At 43.3% G+C, this 25,186-nt stretch overlaps 1 long non-coding RNA gene across 4 annotated transcripts in view; it reads left to right on the top strand.

Annotated features, from left to right (window-relative positions):
* Positions 1 to 3,699: 3,699 nt before the first annotated feature.
* LOC142830607 (uncharacterized) overlaps positions 3,700 to 25,186 on the top strand; it is a 31,263-nt gene continuing 9,776 nt past the window's right edge. The window contains exons 1-6 of one of the 4 annotated variants that reach the window (XR_016350279.1): positions 3,700 to 4,396; positions 7,254 to 10,962; positions 11,678 to 11,808; positions 11,999 to 12,089; positions 13,899 to 14,158; positions 21,571 to 21,738. This is a non-coding gene — a long non-coding RNA (uncharacterized LOC142830607). Of the gene's footprint in view, positions 4,397 to 7,253; positions 11,809 to 11,998; positions 12,090 to 13,898; positions 14,159 to 21,570; positions 23,843 to 25,186 lie in introns of those variants that run through there. The other 3 variants (XR_016350280.1, XR_016350277.1, XR_016350278.1) reach the window with 3 other exon arrangements.

Below are 25,186 nucleotides of genomic sequence, written 5' to 3'. Positions count from 1 at the left end.
AGATTCCATATATATTATATTGAGTTTTCATTTGAATCCTTAGGAAATTGGATTGGAAATCAACCTTTGGTTTTCTATTTTATTCATCATTTACACAGATTTTAGGTAGTGACAAGTATTGCACTACAACCATAGTTTAAATATATTTTGAACAGCATTAAACAGCATATTTGCCATTATTTTATTCAGTAAACAGCTTTTATAGTTGAGCAAAAATCAAATGCTAAGATTCTTTTTTAACCCAGATAGTTATTCCAAAATCCCCAAAAGTCAGGCTTTTACAAGAAAAGGCATTGGGTAATCATGTATCTGTAAGTAAATAATGGCTTTAGATTACTTGACCCTGCTACTTAGCAGATATTTGAAACACTGTACCTGGTGTTCTGTAGTTTATCACAGATTACAAAGTATAATAGTTTTTCAAAACTAAAATCTAGGACATAGCAAGATTAAAATATATAATGCCTTGCTCCACACTCTAAAAATTTATTCTTAGGTTCATGTCCGCTCTTGAATATTTATTGGAAATGAACAGATTGGGGAAGTGCTCCAACATATTCTCTGGGAATCTGAAGAGGTGTCATTGCTAGAAGTATTGCCTCATAAAAGTCACACTCCTAGGAATTATATCCTAGACTGAGATAATTATATTAAATCTCATTTTTTATCTCGTCAAAGTACATAGGAAATTTAAGTTCTACCAATCAGTAGGGAGTTTGCACAACAAGTACAGCTGAATAATGTGGTCAGAATCTGCCCTCCAAAACTCATGTTTGACTGCTGTGGGTGTCAGTGCAAGTTGTGGACTGGTGTTTGTGGAACAGAGGATTGAATCATAGAAATTATCTTTTGTTTTGTAAATGTAATACTTCTGAAAAATGCTAAATTAACAGTTTTAGAAATTGTTTACCTAAAGACGGGAATATAAAATGAGCAGCAATACTTCACATTTCCCTGTACCTAACCTAACCCCTGTACATCAAACCTGGGGTAGAGGGGACTCATTCTAGGAGTAAGAACAGTTATGCTGCTATAACACTTAGCATCAAAGAAGTCCACAAGAATGGAAGGGTTCCCCCCTTCCCCCATCTACAGAACACCATCTCTAACAACAATGGCAGCAAGCTCAGTGGAAGCTGCATCTATGCTGGTGATTAAGTCAGCATAGCTATCATGCTCCAAGTTAGGAGAACCTTCACTAGGATTTCTTTTTGTACCCATGCAAAATAGCCCATGTTCCAAATCACTTCCAGACTTTGGGGGTTCAGAATCAAGATCCCAGGTGTGGGAGTCAGGCCCATCAGCATATGCTCACATGAAATCCGAAGCATAGTTCTTCTCTGCTTTCTACTTCATAACCTTTGGCTGTGTCTACACTGGCAAGTTATTCTGGAAAATCAGCCGCTTTTCCAGAAAAACTTGCCAGTTGTCTACACTGGCCGCTTGAATTTCTGGAAAAGCACTGACGATCTAATGTAAAATCATCAGTGCTTTTCCGGAAAAACTATGCTGCTCCTGTTCGGGCAAAAGTCTTTTTCCAGAAAACTGTTCCGGAAAAGGGTCAGTGTAGACAGCACAGTAGTGTTTTCCGTAAAAAAGCCCTGATCGCGAAAATGACTATCGGGGCTTAATTGCGGAAAAGCGCATCTAGATTGGCCACAGACGCTTTTCCGGAAAAAGTGCTTTTCCGGAAAAGCGTCCCGCCAATCTAGACGCGCTTTTCCGAGAATGCTTTTAACGGAAAACTTTTCCGTTAAAAGCATTTCCGGAAAATCATGCCAGTGTAGATGTAGCCTTTGTGAATAGTCCCATATGCAAACTGGGAATCATGTGTCAAATATTTTGTTGAGCAGAAATGTAGTGGAGCTCTTTCTATTGTTCTAATCACTGATTCAGTTGATAATAGAAAAATAATGAATGCGTTGTAACTACACACTCTTCCTCTTCCTTTAAGATGTGGATGCATGTATCCCAGCAAAAGAGAGAAAATACTATTGATCAAAATTTCAGCTGGATAAAGTGCACGTTGATGGAAAATTGTAAAGAAAAGCACAAATTTCATTAGTTTAGAATCAGAAAAAAAGATACAGTCCCACTTATAATGAATCTTATTTAGTAGGCAAATAACGCATTTCTATAGTGAACTGACATGGTGTGAGAATGGGCTGCACTAATGAATCTTGAAACATTTTCCTATTTTATTGGATAGTTTACCTACAAGAAGAAGGCAAGACTTGAGAAGAGTCAACATATTTTACCCTGATTTTATGTAGTGTTATGGATAGTGATGAAGAAATAAGTGGATTACACAGAGAAGATGCCTTGCTATGAGAATTATGCTAAGGATGATATAATCAAGCTTTCAGTTACAAAATCCTCCTATTTCCTTTTCCTTCAGGTTTAGTCAACACTTTACCCAAGGGTGAAACTTGGCAGATGTAGACTCTATTTAAAGGACATTTTTACAGAATCTGGTAGAAATTACTGTAGAGCTCAGCAAAATGAATGTAACCTTTAGATTATATATATATATTTAGCACCTCGATATCATTCAACGAACATTTATTTTAGAACAAATGTTACAGACTTGATAAAATAGTCATCCTTGCTTGCTGTGACTTATGGGGATAGCCGTACCATCTCATGATAGATGGAATGCCAGTAAGGACCATAACCTGTGGATTATATGAAGGTACCTCTTATCCATAGTCCTGCAAGGATGATGTATTGTATTTACTGAGATGTGACCACAAAAATTCAGGCTTTTTTTTGCAGAATGGAGGAGACCTGTTCACACAGACATTCCTTGCTGTGCTCAGCCTGAGGGAGAGGATATGTGATGGGGTTTACTCATGCCATACAAAAATGAAAGGAGTGGAAGAATAGTATTGGGCCGAGAAGCTCCCACACTTCATCAGATGCCTAGAAGACTCCCTAAAAAAGACCTGCAGAAAAGGGAACTCGGACAAACCAGCAGTGGAGATCATGAAGGAGAGATAACTATTGTTGGGCGGCCAGGATCTCTATACTCCAGCACCCATATTGGACCTTTTAATGGCTCCTAGTGGAGCAATTTACTGCCCTCCCAGTGAAAAAGTCCAGATAAGAATTAATTACAAGCCTTTATGGACATTTATTAGGAAGGCATTATACAAGTGATAAGGAGTTATATTAAGCACATAAATTCTATGTTAGACAAAGCAACAAATTAGTGAGCCTCTGTTTCACATACATATACAAAGTAAGCTCAGATAAACTCAGCAACTCAGGTAAGTGTGTGGCCGTGTTGTGAGCTAGGGTGGTGAGTGTCCAAGTGCCTGCCTGTCTGTGGCCATTTGTTTGAATGGTGCTAGCTGCAAGTGTAACTAGTCAGACATGATCCCCTCCACCCTTCTGTTCACTGACATCTAGCTGGCTGACCATAGCCCTCTGCTTTCCCCTTTTCTTTGACCCCAGGCATAATTTATGTTAAGTCCTTTATCATTCCCTTGGTATTTTAACCCATATTATTTACATTAGGTCCATTTAGTATGTCAAGTAATCCAATTTATGGCAGCTTTCTGGTTACTCAAGGCCATGAGGCTGAATTTTACCCAGAAACCATATTGTTTAATGTAAGCTTATGAATATGTATGTGACCTGTGGAATGTGTGTGAAGTGTGAATGAGAAATACCCAGTCATAGGCAGTTTAGGATCAGTGACTTTGAAGGGTAGACAAAGACCCTGGAAAGCAGATAAATTAACTGACAATCAGCAAGGAAGATCATCTCCTTTTGGAAGAGATGTAAAAACATATGAAACCTGGGACTGAATGAGAGGCAGTAACCATCTGCGGATCAAAGGGACTCCAAGGATTTGTGGAGGCAGGAAGAGGGAATAAGGGAATTTGTGTGCAGCCATCTTGGTTTTGTTAACAAGAGAGCAAGAGTCAGGCTAAGTCTGTGGCCTGACAACACGAGATCTGTAATTAGATGCTGCCTTTGCCTCTTGCCTCCATACAGAGATAAGGATAGAATGCTGACTCTGGCAGGGACCTTGAGATAAGGAGCATCTGGGTAGAACTAAATAACTGTTAACCACTGGTGTTTGTAATGGGAAGGAGATTAATTGTTATTGTTATTATATCTAATAGTCAGTATATAAACTGCTTCATAATTGCTTGTATTCGAAGATCTGCCTCGGAGGGGAGCTCTCCCCTTCTGTCCAAACTAGTTTTTCTCTTGTTGCAGCTCATAATAAAACTGCCTCTGGCTACTTGTTGCTTAAACACAACGCAGAGTGAAGGCTTGTTTTCTTCCACAATTTGGTGCCGTGACTCGGATGGCAATGCCCGATTGAGGACAGTGACAGCAGCTGCAGACCGTCTCCCTTCATCCCCAGAGTGCCAAATGAGAGGTAAGAGACCTTTTACAATCTCTACTGAGGTGTGGAGGAGGACTGCCTGTAGGGTCGTCTGCTTCTTGTGGGCTCACGCCATCCGAACTTCTTGAATCTGCAACAAGGTCAGACGCAAAGTGGTTCCGGGGAGGTTGTTTTGTTACCCCCGAGTAGGCCTAAGTTTATGCAGTGCTGGGAACTGCTGTGGTTTTGGTGGTGCCGCCCCGGGTACGGGAAGAAAATTGTATTGTGTCCGGACATAAGGCACCTAGGTTTATGCAGTGCTGGGAACTGCTGTGGTTCTGGGGGGAAACTTGTTATTTGCTGCCCCAAATATGGACGAGGTCCATAAAGAGAGATGCATCTAAAAGTGGGAAAATTTCTGTGTGAAAAGCATGCTGAGTGTGAATGTAATGAGTGGAGTGTGAATGCTGCTGCCCAGGTTTCTGAAAAGTAAGCTGATTCCAACTGCACCAGGGCTCTCCCACGAGGGAGTTCTGAACGCAAGGGGGGTCAGCCGAACCTCGAGACTGAGCAGATATGTGAGGGAGTGACGACTCCCCTTATTTCATGAGCTGCTGATAAGGTCTGACACTCTAGACCCAGTAGACCCCTTCTTTGGAGTGTGTAGATTTAGTTTCCTATAAGCCACTGAACAGATGGGGAGTGGACAGGATACTCCCCTGAATGACTAAAATGGATGGGGATCAGTCTAAGCATACCCCCCACCGCCAAAAGGCACCCCTGTGTACTACATGTACGTGCATCATGGTCCAAGGACCTGTAAGCATTTGACAGATTGACAGAGAAAGTAATTAAAGCCCTGAGGGATGAGATTGAAGCTCAGAAAAGCAAAAATCCGCCCTGCAGTGAGAAATGTAACTTACACGCAATTGCACTGCCTCTCCCAAGCTTAGGGGGGAATTTGGCCCAACATTACCCCCTCTACTCCTCTCTATGCCCAGCCATATATGGGCCCTTACCACACATCAGTGAAGATAGAGAGAAGGCACAGAAGATAATTTAAAGGTATCAGATCTTCCCTTTGGAAGAATGGGCTCTAGTTACAAATCTGTCTGATCCAAAGCAAAACACTGAGTTTTGGAATAGACTTAACAGCTTGTGGGAAGTATTCCTCCAAATTCTCAAGGAAGGAATGCCTGCCGACCATCAAGCCTATTGGCCCTAGGCATTTTGGTTGGAAACATATAGGCTACGTCTACACTGGCCCCATAAAACGGAATAGGCATGCAAAGCAGGTAAGTCAGAATAGGGAAATCCGTGGGGGATTTAAATATCCCCCGCAGATTTAAATAAACATGTCCGCCGCTTTTTTTCCGGCTTGGGGAAAAAAGTAGGAATAAGAGATCCTCCAGAAAAGGGCTTTATTCCGGAGGATCGCGCCAGTCTAGATGCTTTTTTCCGGCTTTTCCCCAAGCCGGAAAAAAAGCGGTGGACATGTTTATTTAAATCCGTGGGGAATATTTAAATCCCCCACAGATTTCCCTATTCTGACTTACCTGCTTTGCATGGCTATTCCGTTTTATGGGGCCAGTGTAGACGTAGCCATACACAGAACACAATGTAGGAGTAGGAAAGGGCTGCCAAGCAACTTTAGGAGATTCTCAATCCCTTGTTAGCAAATAGATAACTACAGCCTCTCTGACTGGAATCGCAGGCAACCCAAGGATGTTTCACAACGCACAAGTGGGGGCCGTCCAGAAAAAAAAAAAAACAGTTAAAACCTTTCCCCTCGCACACTGTTATAATTGGCTTGAGGGCGTGAGAGGACGTAACCTAAAAGCCACCCTAAAAGCCAACTAGTGGGAATTGAATTTGAAGATGTAATCACTAGAAGCTAAATCTGTCCTAACAAGGAGACACATTCTACAACATAAATCTCCTTACAGAGCATGGTCGAGTGATCCACCCCAGAGTCAGCAGCATAGATCAACTGCTCCAGCATGGATGTTATGAAAACCCTATACTGAGAAGTTTAAAATTAGTAATAGCTGACTGCAATAATACACATTTGGATTTACCTATTGAAAAGAATTAGGAGGTGTGGGGGCTAATGGGAAAGCCCACCCTCCTTACCAAATTAATACTGGACAAACCTGTGTAATTGAAAAAAGGTCATTTAGCAGGAATCAGGATTGACCATAAGAAGGAAAAAGCATGTGAAAGTGGAAGGCAAAAGGTTTGGAGCCCTATGGGCATAGTGGAAGGAATAAGGAAAGTAGGAATACAGTCATTGGAAAGTTAAATTAATAGGAATGAGAAACGTTTTCTTTGGAAGGACGAAGCAAGTGATTTGAGGGTATGTGAAGGTGAAAAATGGACTCTGTGGGAGTGTAGAAGGAATTAAGTGATTGTTGTAATATATGAAGGGAAACCTGCTTTAAAAAGTGACTCCTTGTTTCTTGCAGCCTCTTTCAATAATCCAGGCAAAGAAACAATCAAATTTAACATTTGGCTACAGACACTTTTGTTAAATCTGCAAAAGGAAAATAAGGAATTCTATTGACACTTAACTGGTTAACTGTATAAAAGAATGAAATCTATACATTCAATCCTTAAGGTTAAATTTACTCTTTAAGAAAACAAATCATTGTTTTAAGAATCCAAGCCTTGAAACTTCACTGTGTCTCTGTTCAAGACTGAGTTGATAACACTTTTGGCTTGCTTTCAAATCCAACATTATATGTGAATACAAGCTGCCTGGCTATTTCAAAGGAATATAAAACACCTGTCCCCTCAAGTAAATTGTCCAAATACAAACAAAATATTTATAAGCACCCATTTAACAAAATTTAATGTCAATATTATTATTACTATAGTCTTAATAAGTAACACTGTATATGATTCTTTTCAGGAAAAGAAAAGCTTTTTGCTTGCTGGAACAATAACTGACCAACACCTTGTGTTAAGGAAAAGCATTATAGCTTCACACATTAAGCCTGATCTGTAGTACAAGAGGGAAACTGAGACATGCCACTGTTGGGGAGGGCTAACAACTCTAGAGGTAATTCGAGGGAGTGGAAGTTCACGAGTACCGATGAAGCGCCCTTATTCTCGTAAAGTTGTAGCTCACTCGCCCACGGAAGTGGTAAGGAACTAGCTGTAACCGGTTCCCCTAAAAGATTTTAGGCAGTATTTTAAGTTATAATGGACCACCCCGATGGGGGTAGAAATGTTTTCTTGTCTTTCAGATCATCAGAAAGCGCTGGTACCAGCTGAAGAAAAACAACAACAACAACAAAAAACCATGGTTCTGTGTCATGACAAAATAAGTTTGTGTTCCATCCAAGTTTGTCTTGTGTGTCTTAATTGTAATATGTATTGCAAATATTGTTGTGTGTAGGATATTGTTTTATTGAAAGGAGCATGAATTTAAACCAACAAAATTAATAATTGGACCCAATCAATTGACTCTAAACTTAGTCAACTGGCAACTTTAAAATTCAGTGAAAGGATAATAGTTTGGTAATTGTTTAGGCTAGGAGAATGTTAACAATGTCTCCACAGGTGAACAAAAAAGGAACTGGAAGGAAGCAAGAAGTGCATCACGTGAACAGAAGGACTGGGAGTGGGGTACCAGCTTTAATGGCCACACAAATGAAATATTTAGCTTCTGCAAATTTGCACACCAACCATAAAAGTGGTTTGGCCAGAGATAATAAGAAATCTATAAGAAACAACACGGGCAAGTGGGACAGCAGCATATTTAAGTAAAGATGCCCACAACAATGAGGAAACTAGTAACCTTACCATTGCAATAACAGCTACTTGCCCTGCTACTCATTGATGCCTGATGCCTTACAAAGCCTCAAGAAATATGGAATTGCATGGGTTCCTATTAACAATTAAACATCTGTGAACCATGATTGGTCCTATAAGAGAAACAGTGACTCTAGTCAATGTAACCTCCTTCAAGTCACATACATAGAACAAATACACACTAATAGCAACGGGGAATACACGGCCTTGGGCCGCCCCTCATTCACACAGAATTATTTTGCTTATTGTAACAACATGAACACTATGAGGACAAAGAATACACAGTACTCTGAGTTAAAGTTTGTATGGAATATTGTGGGAAAGAAGCTAAACACTAACATCAGGCCACTGAAGTTGGACCTACTGACTCCCACTGGGGCTTACCACTTAAAGCCCAAACAAAGGTAATCCCTGAGGCATGGCTGTCATTTGCTAAACAATGGCCATTGCTAACTTGCCCTCATTTGGATATTATTAACCAGATCCTTGAGGACAAAATAGAGCCTCTCAATTGAGCATCATGCCCTGAACAGACCCCTGTCCCAGAACCAGGACAACTGTCACTGGTCCTTACCTTGGTGATGTTCCACACTGGTATAGAACAGCTATGTGCTAGACTGGCTAATTGAATTGGCAAGTGCCTGATTAGGCAACGACGGGGCTTAGCAGATACCATTGCAGATTGGTTTGGGCCTGGAAACTGTCAGCAACACTTATGTCATAGCCCAGATATTGTATAGAATCCAGGCTGGTAGATGTAGTAATATCCAGTGACTGTAAAAGCCTAGACACCAGCCAAGCTAATCAAGTGATCCTAAATAGTTTGAAGGATCTGTCCAGCTCTGTGTCCACTTCACTAAACCTAACCAGATATTTGGACCAGAGACTAATTGGATTAAAAGGCCAGTATTGAAGAATAGGATACCTTTGACCACCCAGTCCTTATGGTGGTGAGTCCCCATCTCCTCCGTGCCTATCCATGAGAGTGGGGCAGTAGAGAATCCATGAGGACCCAAAGGCCCACCTGGACAGGCCATAGTATAACCATTTGTTTTCGGCCCCTCTGGGGATTCCTCACTCAGATCAGATCAGAATGGTAACCTCCCTGACTGTACCAAAGCAGGAGCATATAGATAGAGTCGAGGGCATTGCTTATTCTGAAGGTGTGGGAGCCTCCCTATACCCAGGGATTGTTGCACCCACTTCGATAAGGAAATTTTATGTACCTGCCCATTTAACATCATGACAAATCTGCCTAGGTTTGATGTGGTTGTCTCAGAGAAACAAAACATCGAGCTGGTCCAAATAAATGGTACCTACTGGTGTTTGACTACCCAGACAGATCACTCCATCCTGCCCCTCTACATATCTGTCTGTGTGCATAACAGCCCCTCGCCGGATGATCCTGACCGTTGATGCTCTATTGCACTTCAGCAGTGATAAGTAACCTAACATGAGATCCTGAGTGGCACGGCGGAAGTAAGTACTTAGAGGAGGGTTTACTGGCCCCTGCAGGCAAAGATCGAGGAGTTGGTGGCCAATGCCCAAAGATATATCGGGGCTGGCCGTCTGAGGTACACACAGATAGGAAAACACCGTGGACCATGCCAAACACCTACCTCTGCAGCACTCAACCAGGCAGTAGAGGTCAACTCTATAATCATGGGCGATGAAATATCCTAGGGTATGTCTACACTACCCCGCTAGTTCGAACTAGTGGGGTAATGTAGGCATACCGCACTTGCAAATGAAGCCCGGGATTTGAATTTCCCGGGCTTCATTTGCATAAGCAGGGCTCCGCCATTTTTAAATCCCCGCTCGTTCGAACCCTGTGCCGCGCGGCTTCACGCTGCACGAACTAGGTAGTTCGAACTAGGCTTCCTAGTTCGAACTACCGTTACTCCTCATTCCATGACATACCCTTAAAGATGGAGTTGAATAGTGTTTGTCAAATTATGTGGGAAGTTTCGATTATAACATTTATAATAATGCTAGTGCTGTACTGGTGCATTTAAGGTACATTTTAAAAACCCCTTAAATTGTTGTATTTAACTTGGTGGGTTAAGGAGAACCCCAAAGTCAAGAGAAAGGAACTATAGGAGTAAACTGAGGCAGTCTATGGTATCTTGCTGAGAACTGACAAACTCAAATCATTAGGTCAGCCTGAGAAGTAAAACAGTTCAACAGTTACTGTGACCCTGGTTCCTCTGGCAACCACATTCCAAAAGGGCCTCACTTTGATAAGGCAACAACCAAACAACCAAAAAACTGCGTGGGATTGTTTTTACAATTTGCTTTATTCCTAGGAAATAACCTTGGTTCCAAAGGAGCTAGCTGGCTTTTAGCTCGGAGAATAGAGTCTCTGATGTCCATCAGTGAAAGACTGCTCTAGAAAGACCTTTACCAAGTCTTGCTAACCACCAACACCGCTGTGATATGCCAAGAACTGACTGTTGGCCAATGCTTCTCACTGCAAAAAGATCCCTCCATCTCAAAATGATCCTACCAGATTGCTGATAAGCCTCTATCTTCTGGTCCTGCCTTTCCACCTGCTGGACACCAGAAGAACCAAAATATTACAGGGTGATGTGCTGGTAACCTCTCCCCTGCATGATGCTGAACCATGATTGTTTCAAGGAAAAAAGAGGAAAAATCCACTCCTCTGACACCGTCGAAGCCCAAAGATTTCTGACATTAAGAACTGACCCTGGTGAAAGAAGCGAAGTATTGTATATTGCCAAGGAGAAATTTGTGGGAGTGGTTTGAGTTTCTCCCTTTGATCTGGACTCTGTGCTTATGGACAGGTACCAACAGCATGTACCTGCCCTCCATAATTTGGTTAATAATTATGATATGTTGTGTTATGTTACTAAAATTATAGAACAGCCCCATCGTAGAATTATATTGGGGATATTAATGATTATATTGCTTTTGCTTATTAAAGGTTTCATATTTGACTTTTGTAAAAGATGTAGTAATAGAAATAGCTTTAATGTTTGTACTAATTATGCAATGTTTAATGAAAAAAAGGTTTAGAAAGGTAGTTGTGCTGTAAGCACAGAAGGGGGGATTGTGGAGGCAGGAAAAGGGAATAAGGGAATTTGTGTGCAGCCATCTTGGTCTTGTTAACAAGAGAGCAAGAGTCAGGTTAAGTCTGTGGCCTGACAACGTGAGATCTGTAATTAGACGCTGCCTTTGCCTCTCGCCTCCATACGGAGATAAGGATAGAATTCTGACTGTGGCAGAGACCTTGAGGTAAGGAGCATCTGGGTGGAACTAAAATAACTGTTAGCCATTGGTGTTTGTAATGGGAAAGAAACTAATTGTTATTGTTATTATATCTAATCGACAGTATATAAACTGCTTCATAATTGCTTGTATTCGAAAATCTGCCTCGGGGGGGGGGGGCTCCCCCCCTGTCCAAACCAGTTTTTCCTTTGCTGCAGCTCGTAATAAAACTGTCTCTGGCTACTTGTTGCTTAAACACAACGAAGAGTGAAGGCTTGTTTTCTTCCACAGATTGCCACAAGCCTTGTTGTCAGTCTCCAGGAAGCTGACTCCTGGCCAGCTCAAGCCACCTGTGAAATCAGAAGTTACCTTCTCCATGCCTGCAGCCTACCTTCAACTGCCAGTATGAATGTGATGTGTGTGTAAGTATAACCTTACCCTTAAGAATCTATACTAATAAATTAGCTTTAGTGCTGCTTCAGCTCGCCCTTACTCTGGGTTATTTCCTTGGCTAGTCCAGAAACTGGTAAAAGCAGGGACTGTTTGACTGTGTGTTTGTCTGTTTGAAAAGTGAGAAAGTTTGAAAAGTGAATTGTGGGTGCTTTGTTCCAGGTGGGCCTGGAGCGGCTGAAGGCAAGACTTTGAGCCAAGTGACTTCCTTGGAGCCAGCAGCCTTGTAAAAAAGGCAGCCAGAGTGAATTGAGTGAGTAGTGAACATGGCAGCAGGCAATGGGGGAGTTTGCCTGGGAGTTCAGTTGGAGGGAGCCCCACAGAGGTTGGTGTTTTTCTTTCTTTTTGTTCTCTCCTTTTCTCTCTCTCTCTTCTCCCCTTCAAACTTCAGAGTGCAATAAAAATAACATCTGACGAGTCTCTCAGAAGGAAGATAGGGTATGTCTACACTACAAAGTTAGTTCGAACTAACAGACGTTAGTTCAAACTAACTTTCATAGGCGCTACACTAGGGCCCGTTAGTTCGAATTTAATTCGAACTAACGGAGCGCTTAGTTCGAACTAGGAAAACCTCATTTTACGAGGATTAAGACTAGTTCGAACTAGCTAGTTCGAATTAAGGGGTGTGTAGCCCCTTAATTCGAACTAGTGGGAGGCTAGCCCTCCCCAGGTTTCCCTGGTGGCCACTCTGGCCAACACCAGGGAAACTCTTCTGCCCCACTCCCAGCCCCAGACCCCTTAAAGGGGCACAGGCTGGCTACGGTGCCCGTGCCTGGTGCAAGCCTGCCAGCACCCAGCCAGCAGACCCTGCACCTGACACGGATTGAGCCACCAACCCGATGCCCCCCAGCCCTCCCCCTGTTCCCGGGACCAGGCTGGTGGCTCCCGGGAGCTTGCCCGGGACCGCAAGGGGCAAGCACCCGCCTGGGCTAGTGCAGACATCGTGGACCTCGTCCACGATCTCTGCACTAGGCACAGGAAAGTGGCCGTCTAGGGCAGGAGAGCTGCCAGCCTGGCCACCCAGGAGCAGGTGTGCAAGAGAATCAAGAGGGTCCAGTGAGACCCCCGACCCTGAGCTTACAATGAAGAACAACTTTCTGTTACTAGTTTGTAGCCTGCTACCCATTCCTTTCCTTTGGTGTCCTCTAGTCCTATTTTATGGGAACTAATGAAGAACTTTTCTGTATGCACCCTCTCCACCCCACTCATGCTTTTAGAGATCTCTATCCTGTCCCCCCCCATCTCCTCTTTTCTAAGCTGAAAAGTCCCAGTCTCTTTAGCCTCTCTTCATATGGGACCTGTTCCCAACCCCTGATCATTTTAGTTGCCCTCCCCTCTCCCAGCCTCTCTCTTCCCCTCTCCCACCTCCTTTTCCCAGTCTCCCCCAGTTTTGTTCAATAAAGACAGATTCCATTTTGGAAGACACGTTATCTTTATTTTGTACATCAAGAAGAGGGGCTAGGGAAGGGTAAGTGGAAGGACGTGAGGGAGGAATGGGGCACGAGCCCCTGATGGGGAGGACTGGGCTGGCTCTGCGGGCTTCTGGGGGTGGAAGCTCTCCTGCAGCCCCCCAATTGCCCCCTCTCCCCAGATGGCAGCCTGCGGCAAGTGCAGCCAGGCTGATGGCCGAGTGGTGTGATGTTCCCAGTGTGGGTAGTCCGGGCAATCCAAGCCAGGACTGCTTTGCAAGCGGGGCACCCCTAAGAACTGTCTGTCCGGGGTGGGGGTCGGGACCTTTTAAGCACAGCCCTCGGCAAGCCTGAGACAGCATCTCCACGCTCTAAGTTCTTCTCTGATGCCCTGCCGGCACTGCTTCTGGCCATCCTTAAGCCCAGTTCAGGGTCCACTTAATGTGGACATGCTAGTTCGAATTAGCAAAACGCTAATTCAAACTAGTTTTTTAGTCTGGATCCGTTAGTTTGAATTAGCTTAGTTTGAATTAACTAATTCGAACTAAGTTAGTTCGAATTAACATTGTAGTGTAGACATACCCATAGTGTGGACAGTGAAAGAACAACTGTTGTGACCTGCACAGCATATGCCATGTTTGTCTTCCTCCCAGAAGATAGAAGTGATTTCATCTGTACGAAGTGCAAGCTGGTCTCCATATTGGAAGCTAAGGTTCAAGGACTAGAGGCCCAAATATCAATCTTACCTTCCATCAGAGAAGATGAAGACTTTCTGGAGAGAAGACAACATTTGATACTGAAGGTACATGATGCTGAAGAACATGGGAGGGCAGTACAGAACAGGGGAGAAAATTGGCAGCATGTGACCTTCAGGAGAAGAAAGACAACTCAGATATCCCCAATCCTAACAGAGGTAAGTAACTGCTTTCAGGCTCTCTGCACAGGTGCTATGGTAGAAAACCCTTTGGCAAAGACCTCTGAGGGAAGGGATTTAATGGAGACCCCATTGACCAGAAGGCATGGGATGCACAATCCTAGCAACGGGGGTTAAATGACCATCACTCTCAAAAGGAGATGGGTGTTGGTGGTCAGGGAATCCCTCCTAAGAGGAACAGAGTCATCTATCTGCCATCCCGATTGGGAATCTTTAGAAGTATGCTGCTTATGTGGAGCTAGAATTCAGGATGTCACTAGGAGTCTTCGGACCACTACCCCTTCTTCCCTCTCCATGTAGGAACTAACAATATTGCCAAAAATGACATTGAGTAGATCACTGCAGATTATATAGAGCTGGGAAGAAGGATCAAGGAGTTTGAGGCACAAGTGGTGTTCTTGTCCATCCTCCCTGTTGAAGGAAAAGGTCCAGGTAAGCGTCGTCAAATTTTGGAAGTAAATGTGTGGTTGCACAAGTGGTGTCGGAGAGGGAACTTTGGTTTTTTTGACCATGGGATGCCATTCCATGCACAATGGTTGCCAGGAATAGATGAAATCGACCTAACACAGAGAGGGAAGAACATCTTCACAGACAGACTTGCAAACCTAGTAAGATGGCTTTAAACTAGGTTCATAGGGAGATGGTGACCTAAACCCTGAGGTAAGTGGGGAAGTGTGATAACAGAAAGGAACACAAGGAGAAAGGTTCAATAAAGGAGGACCTCTGGTTTAGACAGAAAAGGTAGGGCAATCAGCTAGTTATTGAAGGTGTCTGCACACAAATGCACAAAGCCTGGGAAACAAGCAGGAAAAATTGGAAGTACTGGCATAATCAAAGAACTATGATTTGATTAGACTAACAGAAAATTGTTCAGATGACTCACATGACTGGAGAACTGCCATGGAAGGGTAGAAACTGCTCAGGAAGGACAGGCAGAGGAGAAAAGGTGGATGAGTTGCACTGTATCTAAGAGAACAGTATGATTCCTCAGAGCTCTAGTATAAAGTGGGAGAAAATCCTGTTGAGAGTTTTTGGGATGACTGTTATGGTTGGTGTTTGCTATAGACCACCAGATCAGGGGGATGAGGTAGACAAGGTTTTCTTCACTCAAATAACAGAAGTTTCCAGATCACAAGAAGAAACCATCCAATGCACAGTAAGAAAAACAAACATGTGGGCAAAAATCTTGGCATAAGCACTGAAATCCTTGGTGAGCTTACACACAAAAAGGAAGTTTAAAAGAAGTGAAAACTTGGACAGATGGCTAGAGAAAAGTAAAAATATATTATTCAAGCACGAAGGGATGTGATCAGGAAGGCCAAAGTGCAAATGGAATTGTAGTTAGCAAGGAATGTGAAGAGCAAGAAAGATTTCTACAGGCATATTAACAGTAAGAGGATGGTCAGGGATGGTGTGGGGCTCTTACTGGATGAGGGAAGTAACCTAATGACAGATGATGTGGGAAAAACTGAAGTACTCAATATTTTTTTGTCTTTGTCTTCACAGACAAGGTCAGCTCCCGGATTACTACACTAGGCAACATAGTAAGGGATAGAGGTTGGCAGCTCTCAGTGTAGAAAGAACATATTAAGAAGTATTTAGAAAAGTTGGACATACACAAATCCATGGGGCCAGATCTAATGCATCTGAGGGGCTCAGGGAGTTGGCAGATGTGATTGCAGAGTCATTATCTTTCATAGAATCATAGAATAATAGGACTGGAAGGGACCTCGAGAGGTCATCGAGTCCAGCCCCCCGCCCTCAAGGCAGGATCAAGCTCCGTCTACACCATCCCTGACAGATGTCTATCTAACCTGTTCTTAAATATCTCCAGAGAGGGAGATTCCACCACCTCCCTTGGCAATTTATTCCAATATTTGACCACCCTGACAGTTAGGAATTTTTTCCTAATGTCCAATCTAAACCTCCCCTGCTGCACTTTAAGCCCATTACTCCTTGTCCTGTCCTCAGAAACCAAGAGGAACAAATTTTCTCCTTCCTCCTTGTGACACCCTTTTAGATATTTGAAAACCGCTATCATGTCCCCCCTTAATCTTCTTTTTTCCAAACTAAACAAGCCCAGTTCATGAAGCCTGGCTTCATAGGTCATGTTCTCTAAACCTTTAATCATTCTTGTCGCTCTTCTCTGTACCCTTTCCAATTTCTCCACATCTTTCTTGAAATGTGGCGCCCAGAACTGGACACAGTACTCCAGCTGAGGCCTAACTAGTGCAGAGTAGAGCGGCAGAATGACTTCACGAGTTTTGCTTACAACACACCTGTTGATACAACCTAGAATCATATTTGCTTTTTTTGCAACAGCATCACACTGTTGGCTCATATTCAACTTGTGGTCCACTATGACCCCTAGATCCCTTTCCGCCATGCTCCTTCCTAGACAGTCGCTTCCCATCTTGTATGTATGGAACTGATTATTCCTTCCTAAGTGGAGCACTTTGCATTTCTCTTTATTAAACTTCATCCTGTTTACCTCTGACCATTTCTCTAACTTGCTAAGGTCATTTTGAATTATGTCCCTATCCTCCAAAGAAGTTGCAGCCCCACCCAGTTTGGTATCATCTGCAAACTTAATAAGCGTACTCTCTATCCCAATATCTACATCATTGATGAAGATATTGAACAGTACGGGTCCCAAAACAGACCCTTGAGGAACTCCACTTGTTATCCCTTTCCAGCAGGATTTAGAACCATTAACAACAACTCTCTGACTACGGTTATCCAGCCAATTATGCACCCACCTTATCGTGGCCCTATCTAAGTTATATTTGCCTAGTTTATCAATAAGAATATCATGCGAGACCGTATCAAATGCCTTACTAAAGTCTAGGTATATGACATCCACCGCTTCTCCCTTATCCACAAGGCTCATTATCTTATCAAAGAAAGCTATCAGATTAGTTTGGCATGACTTGTTCTTCACAAACCCATGCTGGCTATTCCCTATCACTTTATTACCTTCCAAGTGTTTGCATATGATTTCCTTAATTACCTGCTCCATTATCTTCCCTGGGACAGACGTTAAACTGACCGGTCTGTAGTTTCCTGGGTTGTTCTTATTCCCCTTTTTATAGATGGGCACAATATTTGCCCTTTTCCAGTCTTCTGGAATCTCCCCTGTCTGCCATGATTTTTCAAAGATCATAGCTAAAGGCTCAGATACCTCCTCTGTCAGCTCCTTGAGTATCCTGGGATGCATTTCATCAGGACCTGGTGACTTGCTGACATCTAACTTTCCTAAGTGATTTTTAACTTGTTCTTTGTGTATCCTATCTTCTAAACTTACCCTCTCTCTGCTTGTATTCACTACGTTAGGCACATCTCCAGACTTCTCGGTGAAGACCGAAACAAAGAAGTCATTGAGCATCTCCGCCATTTCCAAGTTTCCTGTTACTGCTTCTCCCTCCTCACTAAGCAGTGGGCCTACCCTGTCCTTGGTCTTCCTCCTGCTTTTAATGTATTTATAAAAGGTCTTCTTGTTTCCCTTTATGCCTGTAGCTAGTTTGATCTCATTTTGTGCCTTTGCCTTTCTAATCTTGCCCCTGCATTCCCGTGTTGCTTGCCTATATTCATCCTTTGTTAGTTGTCCTAGTTTCCATTTTTTATATGACTCCTTTTTTATTTTGAGATCATGCAAGATCTCCTTGTTAAGCCAAGCTGGTCTTTTGCCATATTTTCTATCTTTCCTACACAGCGGAATTGTTTGCTTTTGGGCTCTTAACAACGTCCCTTTGAAATACTTCCAACTCTCCTCAGTTGTTTTTCCCTTCAGTCTTGCTTCCCATGGGACCTTACCTACAAGTTCTCTGAGCTTATCAAAATCTGCCTTCCTGAAATCCATAACCTCAATTGTGCTGGTCTCCCTTCTACCTTTCCTTAAGATCATGAACTCTATTATTTCGTGATCACTGTCCCCTATACTGTCTTCCACTTTCAAGTTCTCAACTAGTTCCTCCCTATTTGTTAAAACCAAATCCAGAACAGCTTCTCCTCTGGTAGCTTTTTCAACCTTCTGAAACAGAAAGTTGTCTCCAATGCAGTCCAGAAACTTATTGGATAGCCTGTGCCTCGCTGTGTTAGTTTCCCAACATATGTCTGGATAGTTGAAGTCCCCCATCACCACCAAATCTTGGGCTTTGGATAGTTTTGTTAATTGTTTAAAAAAGGCCTCATCCACCTCTTCCACCTGGCTAGGTGGCCTGTAGTAGACTCCTAGCATGATATCACCCTCGTTTTTTACCCCTTTTAGCTTAACCCATAGACTCTCTACACAGCTATCTCCTACGTTCATCTCCACTTCAGTCCAAGTGTGTACATTTTTAATATCAAGGCAACCCCTCCTCCCTTTTTTCCCTGTCTGTCCTTCCTGAGCAAGCCGTACCCTTCCATACCAATATTCCAATCATGCATCCCATCCCACCAGGTTTCTGTAATACCAATGATATCATAGTTGTATTTATTGGTTAGCAATTCCAGTTCTTCCTGCTTATTACCCATACTTCTCGCATTTGTATATAGGCATCTAAGATACTGATTTGATCTTGCCTCCCTGTTGTGCCCTGACCCTCCTTTCTCCTTGCCATTATAGGCCGTAGTCCCCCCCATTTCCAACCCATCTCCCAGTCCCGCACATTCAGCACTTACCTGTGGGCTTTGCTCACCTGCCCCCGACAAACCTAGTTTAAAGCCCTCCTCACAAGGTTAGCCAGTCTGTGTCCAAACAAGGCCTTCCCGCTCCTGGAAAGGTGAACTCCATCTCCGCCAAGCAGTCCTTCCTCGAAGAGCACCCCGTGATCAAGGAAGCCGAATCCCTCCTGGAGACACCATCGTCGCAGCCAGGCATTCACCTCCAGGATGCACCTCTCTCTGCCCGGGCCCCTACCTTTGACAGGAAGGATAGAAGAAAATACCACCTGAGCTCCAAACTCCTTCACCCGTACTCCCAAAGCCCTGTAGTCACACTTGATCCACTCAGTGTCACACCTGGCAGTATCATTTGTGCCCACGTGGATGAGTAGCATGGGGTAGTAGTCAGAGGGCCGGATAATCCTCAACAATGCCTCCGTAACATCTCGGATACGGGCCCCTGGCAGACAGCATACCTCTCAAGATGAGCTGTCAGGGCGACAGATGGGTGCCTCCGTTCCCCTCAGAAGAGAGTCTCCAACCACCACTACCCTACGTTTCCTCCTTGCAGTGGTGGCAGGAGACTGCTCAACCTTGGTGGTGCAAGGCCTGGTCTCCTCCACTGTGGGGGGTGACTCCTTGTCTCCTGCTGAAAGTAAAGTGTAACGGTTATGTAACAACACAGTGGGAGGGTTAGGAGCAGGGGTGGAACACTGCCTGCTGCCGGAAGTAACCAGCTGCCAGTGCTCACCCTGTACCACTGCCTCCTCCATAAGTGGCTGGTCAACAGTCCCACATCCTAGGACAGTGACCTCCGTGGACTCCACAGGAATACTGTCCAGGAATTCCTCATGGCTTCGAATGCTCCTCAGCCTGGCCACCTCCTCCTGTAGCTCTCCCACCTGCTGCCTGAGAGATTCCACCAGCAGGCACCTTTCACAACGGTTGTCTCCCCCAGCCTGGAGATCACTCAGTGGGAATTGCAAGCCACAAATACAGCAAGACCACACCAGGACCTGGGTAGAGGCATCCATGCTAAGGTTCTCTGTCTGGATACAGGCACAGGTGGAGGAGACAGGAGAAGTACTGGCACAAGCGCTTCGGGTCTTCATCACCATCAGTCACTCCCTCTGCTCAACTCCCTCTTCAACTCCCCTGTCTGCAGTCCCCTGTCCGCTTCGCCACTTCGTCCGCTTTGAAAACATGTGGACATCAGAGGATGGCCCAGTTGACTGGAAAAAGGCAAATGCAGTGCCCATGTTCAAAAAACGGAAGAAGGACAACCCAGGGAACTGCAGTCTGGTCAGACTCACCTAGTCCTCAGAAAAATCATGGAGGGGATTTTCAAGGAATACATTTTGAAGCAGTTGGAAGGGAGGAAAATGATCAGGAATAGTCAACATGTATTCACTAAGGGCAAGTCGTGCCTGACCAACTTGATTGCCTTCTGTGACAAGGGAACTGGCTCTGTGGACATGAGGAAGGTGGTGGACATGATGTATTTTGACTTTAGCAAAGCTTTTGATAAGGTATCTCACTGTATCTTTGCAAGCAAATTAAGGTGTATGTGTGATGGGGTGCAGTCACAAGACCGCTTGGGGGAGTTTCCCAGAGTGCTGTCAAGGCCACTGCTATTTACTTTCCTGCTTTCTGGGGCTTTTCACTGCTCTGTCCTGCTGGATCAGCTCCCTGTTCTTCCCAAGGCAAAACACTAAGCTGAGATCCCTGCTGCTCCTCCCCCCTCCCCCCCCCCCCCCCCGAGAAGCAGTACAAACTGAAACTCTTCGGGTCCAAGGAAAATGCAGGTTTAGCCCAGCTTCCTGGAATACTGCTCCTCAGATGGGATAGGAACTTCCAATGAATTATTTAGGTAAGCCCCCTTTAACAATGAAAGGGGGACTGTACACACTGATTGCCTCCCCAGGTAACAATTATTTGTTACTGAGGTAAACTGAGTCTGGGACCCCAGCCTGAAGGATGATTTGTTGAGATACAAACTTACCAAAGGAATGTAGGAGTTCTAAGGTCTCGCAAAGCTGAATCTTTGAATGTGGCTTTATATTTTTCATGAGCAAATAAGGATGACCTTAACCCTCATGTGCTGTATATGGCCATTTGATAAAGTTTATGTGGTAATATAATTAAATGGATACTAATAAGAGTAATGGAATATTCCATCTGAATGAAGATTCCCTTGAACAGCAAGTAGTGCTGAAGTGCTTCCATCCGCCTCATCTGATATAAATACTGGCAATTTGCTTGCTATTGTTACATTGTTGTGTCTAGTAGATCAAATTTTCCAGAGGACAGCAAACAAGTGAGCTGTGGCTCCACTGACCTTGCTGCTGATAGGGAGTGCACCACTATGAAAATTACCATCAGTTGCAGTAAAAATGAGGTTTATGACCTGTGCTGTCTTTTGAACAAATAAAACTGACTACACTGAGAATGCTTCTGCTATTTCTGTTTAGACTGAAGACTAATCGAAAAAAGAATGTGTGCAATAGATTCTAAAGGTTGTTTTCTATTCAAAATATATATTATTAAGGATGTATTCAGACATTCAATTACCTGATCAGCTGACTCCTTGATCTATATAAATTCTTTGTAGAGATCAAGTATTCACTGAATTGTCTTTTTATGTTCTCTATTTTTTTACTGTTCATTTCTCTTTTTGATCACAATTTTAAAAAATATTTAATCGGAACATATCACCCATTAATGGACTATTCTGTATTTGTTCTTAGGTGGTGCGACCAGTCTCTTTCCACTTGAAAACACTTAAGCTCATGCATAACATTATGCAGTATGGGCAGTCCCACTGAAGTTAATGAAGCTGCTTTCTGTGGCTAAAGTGAGCACGTCTATGAGTTTGCAAGTGGAAGGTCACAGTGTTTTCTTTGTTCCTCAGTTTGGTAAGGGCTGCTTATGTTATGCCTTGCCTTGATCTAATATATTTATAGAATGTCTTCTTGTTTCCCTTTATGCTTGTCACTAGTTTTAGCTTGTTTTGTGCCTTTGCCTTTCTAATCTTGCCCCTGCATTCCTGTATTGTTTGCCTATATTCATCCTTTGTAATTTGTCCTAGTTTCCATTTTTTATATGTCTCCTTTTTTTATTTTTAGATCGTGCAAGGTCTCCTGGTTAAGCCAAGGCGGTCTTTTGCCATATTTTCTATCTTTTCTACACAGCGGAATAGCTTGCTTTTGGGCCCTTAATAATGTCCCTTTGAAAAACTGCCAACTCTCTTCAGTTGTTTTTCCTCTGTGAAGGAGTGATGGCATCACTCCTCCTTCTCTCTGCCCAGTCTGACATACTGACCGCTCGTCATCAGGCAGTATGTGGTCATCTCAGGCCTTACTGCTGCCCAGGCGATCCTAGCTCGTAGCTTAATCTCCTTTCTTACGTGGATAAACTCCTTTTATCTTGACCTGCACATGGCAGGAGGGATTAGGGGGCTCCGGATCAGCCCTCTCTCACAGGCCTCAACACAGGACCCTAAGGACAAGAACCACAAGGGTCCTGTCCAACTGGTGAGGCTTCCAGTGGTACCTAACCAGTCCGCAGACTAGCTTCAAGGAAGCCCCACTCTGGGCTACTTCCTACCCCCTTGTAGGGTCAATGAAGGATAGTTCTCCTCCTCTTCCCCTGGCTCCTCTTAATCCCTTGTCTCGGACCCTCCAGCCTTCTTCCTACTTCTTCTCCTCCCCTTTGGCCTTCCGATCTTCCTCTTTTAAACCCAGTGCCCATCCACATCGGCACCCCTCCCCCTGACATCGGGCACTCACGCTCCCCCCAACATTGGAGACGCACGCTCCCCAAGGACACGCCCCCTCCCATGAGCGTCATCCTCTCGGGCGTCCTCCTGGACGTGGTGCCTGCAGCTTGCCAGTACTCGTGCCACTCAAACAAATGGTGGCTTTAACCGCGCACTCCCTGAGCAACACAGGGTCTGGAGCGGTCCTAGTGTTGGGAAAGTTCTAAGAGCGAGAGATGTCCCATTTGGAATACAGAGTGGCTATGTCTAGACTGGCATAATTTTCCGCAAATGCTTTTAACGGAAAAGTTTTTCCGTTAAAAGCATTTGCGGAAAAGAGTGTCTAGATTGGCACAGATGCTTTTCCACAAAAGCACTTTTTGCGGAAAAGCGTCCATGCTAATCTAGATTGGTTTTGCGCAAGAAAGCTCCAATCGCCATTTTCGCCATCGGGGCTTTTTTGCGCAAAACAGTTTTCAACTGTCTACTCTGGCCCTTTTGCTCAAAAGCATTTCCTGGAGCAGCATAGTATTTGCGGAAGAGCACTGACAATCTTACATGAGATCATCAGTGTTCTTGCGCAAATTCAAGCAACCAGTGTAGACAGCTGGCAAGTTTTTCCGCAAAAGAGGCTGCATTTTCAGAAAAACTTGCCAGTCTAGACGCAGCCAGTGATTATTCTGAAAATGACAACAATAAAATGTAAAATGTCTCTTGGATTGAGTATCTTTTGTCACAGGACAGCTTGGCTTCTTGTTTGTTTTCCCACTTTGTTAAGGATTATTGAATGTTTTGTTCTTGAGAAAATTAAGTCCACAAGGAACCAAGATACCTGATTTGAAGATAAATTCCTGTTTTGTGTCCCCATAGTAGTAATACATTTACTGGGCTCTCATATCATCAGTATTGTGCCAATCTTCATTGAAGAACTCAGCTACTGCTGATACAGTGAAATTTCTCATTTTGTGTTTCATGACATCTCTTAACTGTTCAACGAAGTGATGCGCAGAATGCTTTCTAAAACTATTTAGTTGGACTTCCGACAATCATTGTAATGAATGGTGTCCTTGGAAATGCATGTAAAGTCATACAAAAATAGACAGCTAGTGCAATGAATCTGCTAATGGTATACTTACTTGTCTGTTTCATGAGCATCATTAATACTTGTACTAAATATTTTTATCTTAGGCTGTATTAGACTATCAAATCATTCCATCAACTGATAATATTTAACAATATACAATAAAGATAACATTTACACAGCTTTTATGTCTTCGGAGTGCTATACACCATTGAACTAATGTACCAAAGCCCTCACACAGCAGGGCTTGTCTTGCCAGTGATGGACAGTGATCTCTGAGAATACAGATTTATTTTGCATTTCCCCAGCCTCTTTCAGACTACATCCTCATGCAGCCTAACTAACAAGGGAAGAGAAACCCATGCTCAGATTTTGTTGTATGTATATAAATATGAGAATACACACAAGCAACCTATGTGCAGAGGAGGGGGAGGGATCAGAACATATATGCATGCATGCACATGCTCACATACAGATAAATACACACCATAGTTTCCACAATATATTCCTTTATATAGAGGTAATAAGCATGCGGGCCTTGCTGTCTACTATGTTATTGTGGTATTACTTTTAATGATTTATGCAGCTTAGTTACTGTATTCAATACATTCATCTTCAAAACCAAAAAACCTCAAAAACACTGTGTTTTCCAAAAAAATCACAACATCAACAACAAAATAGCATATATACCTTTAGCTTTGATCTGAAAAATCATTATTATCCCTGAAAGCACATCTGAATCCTGAAAACTGAGGGTCAGTAATGAAATCCACACAAGCCTAAAGGTATATGAAGATGTAATGGTGATGTGAATTGCATATTGTGGCATTCATCCTTATTTAGCTTCTAAAAGTGACAGAATTATTGGTATTTTTATTCTGGAAACAATTTCACTAAAAGTGTTAGCCTACTTATAAACATTTATCCTTGAGTATTGGCATTTCAGAGCACCCCTTTACATCTGTGCAGAGAAACCTCTGTATCTGACAGGATATTCCATATTACATTCGTGATATTCCCCTGCAAGTGCCTACTTACAACTTAATTATGAATAGTGCTGATGGGTGCAACTGATACGTGTTTTTGACAGTTGATTCTGCCTGTTTTCTTTTCATCAGAATTTCTTGGAGTCATGTCTGCGATGCACTCTCTATTGTGCATTGGACTATGAAAATTGACTTTGGTGCAAAATTTTCCCTTGTGGACAAAAGTGTTTTGAGAGCATCCTACTCTGCCAGTTAATAGTTCTGCAATTTGCCATTTGAGTTCTTTCAGAACTCTTGGGTGAATGCCATCAGGTCCCAGGGACTTGTTACTGTTAAGTTTACCAATTTGTTCCAAAACCTCCTCTGACAATACCTCAATCTGGTACAATTCCTCAGATTTGTCACCTAAAAAGAAGAACTCATGTTTGGTAATCTCCCCAATGTCCTCTGCCATGAAGACTAAAGCAAAGAATTCATTTAGCGTCTCCACAATGACTTAATCATCATTGAGTGCTCCTTAGCCTCTCAATTGTCCAAGG

This window comes from Pelodiscus sinensis, chromosome 9 (assembly GCF_052426305.1).
Source record: "Pelodiscus sinensis isolate ZL-2025 chromosome 9, ASM5242630v1, whole genome shotgun sequence".
Classification (NCBI taxonomy): Eukaryota; Metazoa; Chordata; order Testudines; family Trionychidae; genus Pelodiscus; species Pelodiscus sinensis.
Note: the sequence above shows the minus strand (reverse complement) of the source record. Positions and strands in the feature narration are given on the sequence as shown.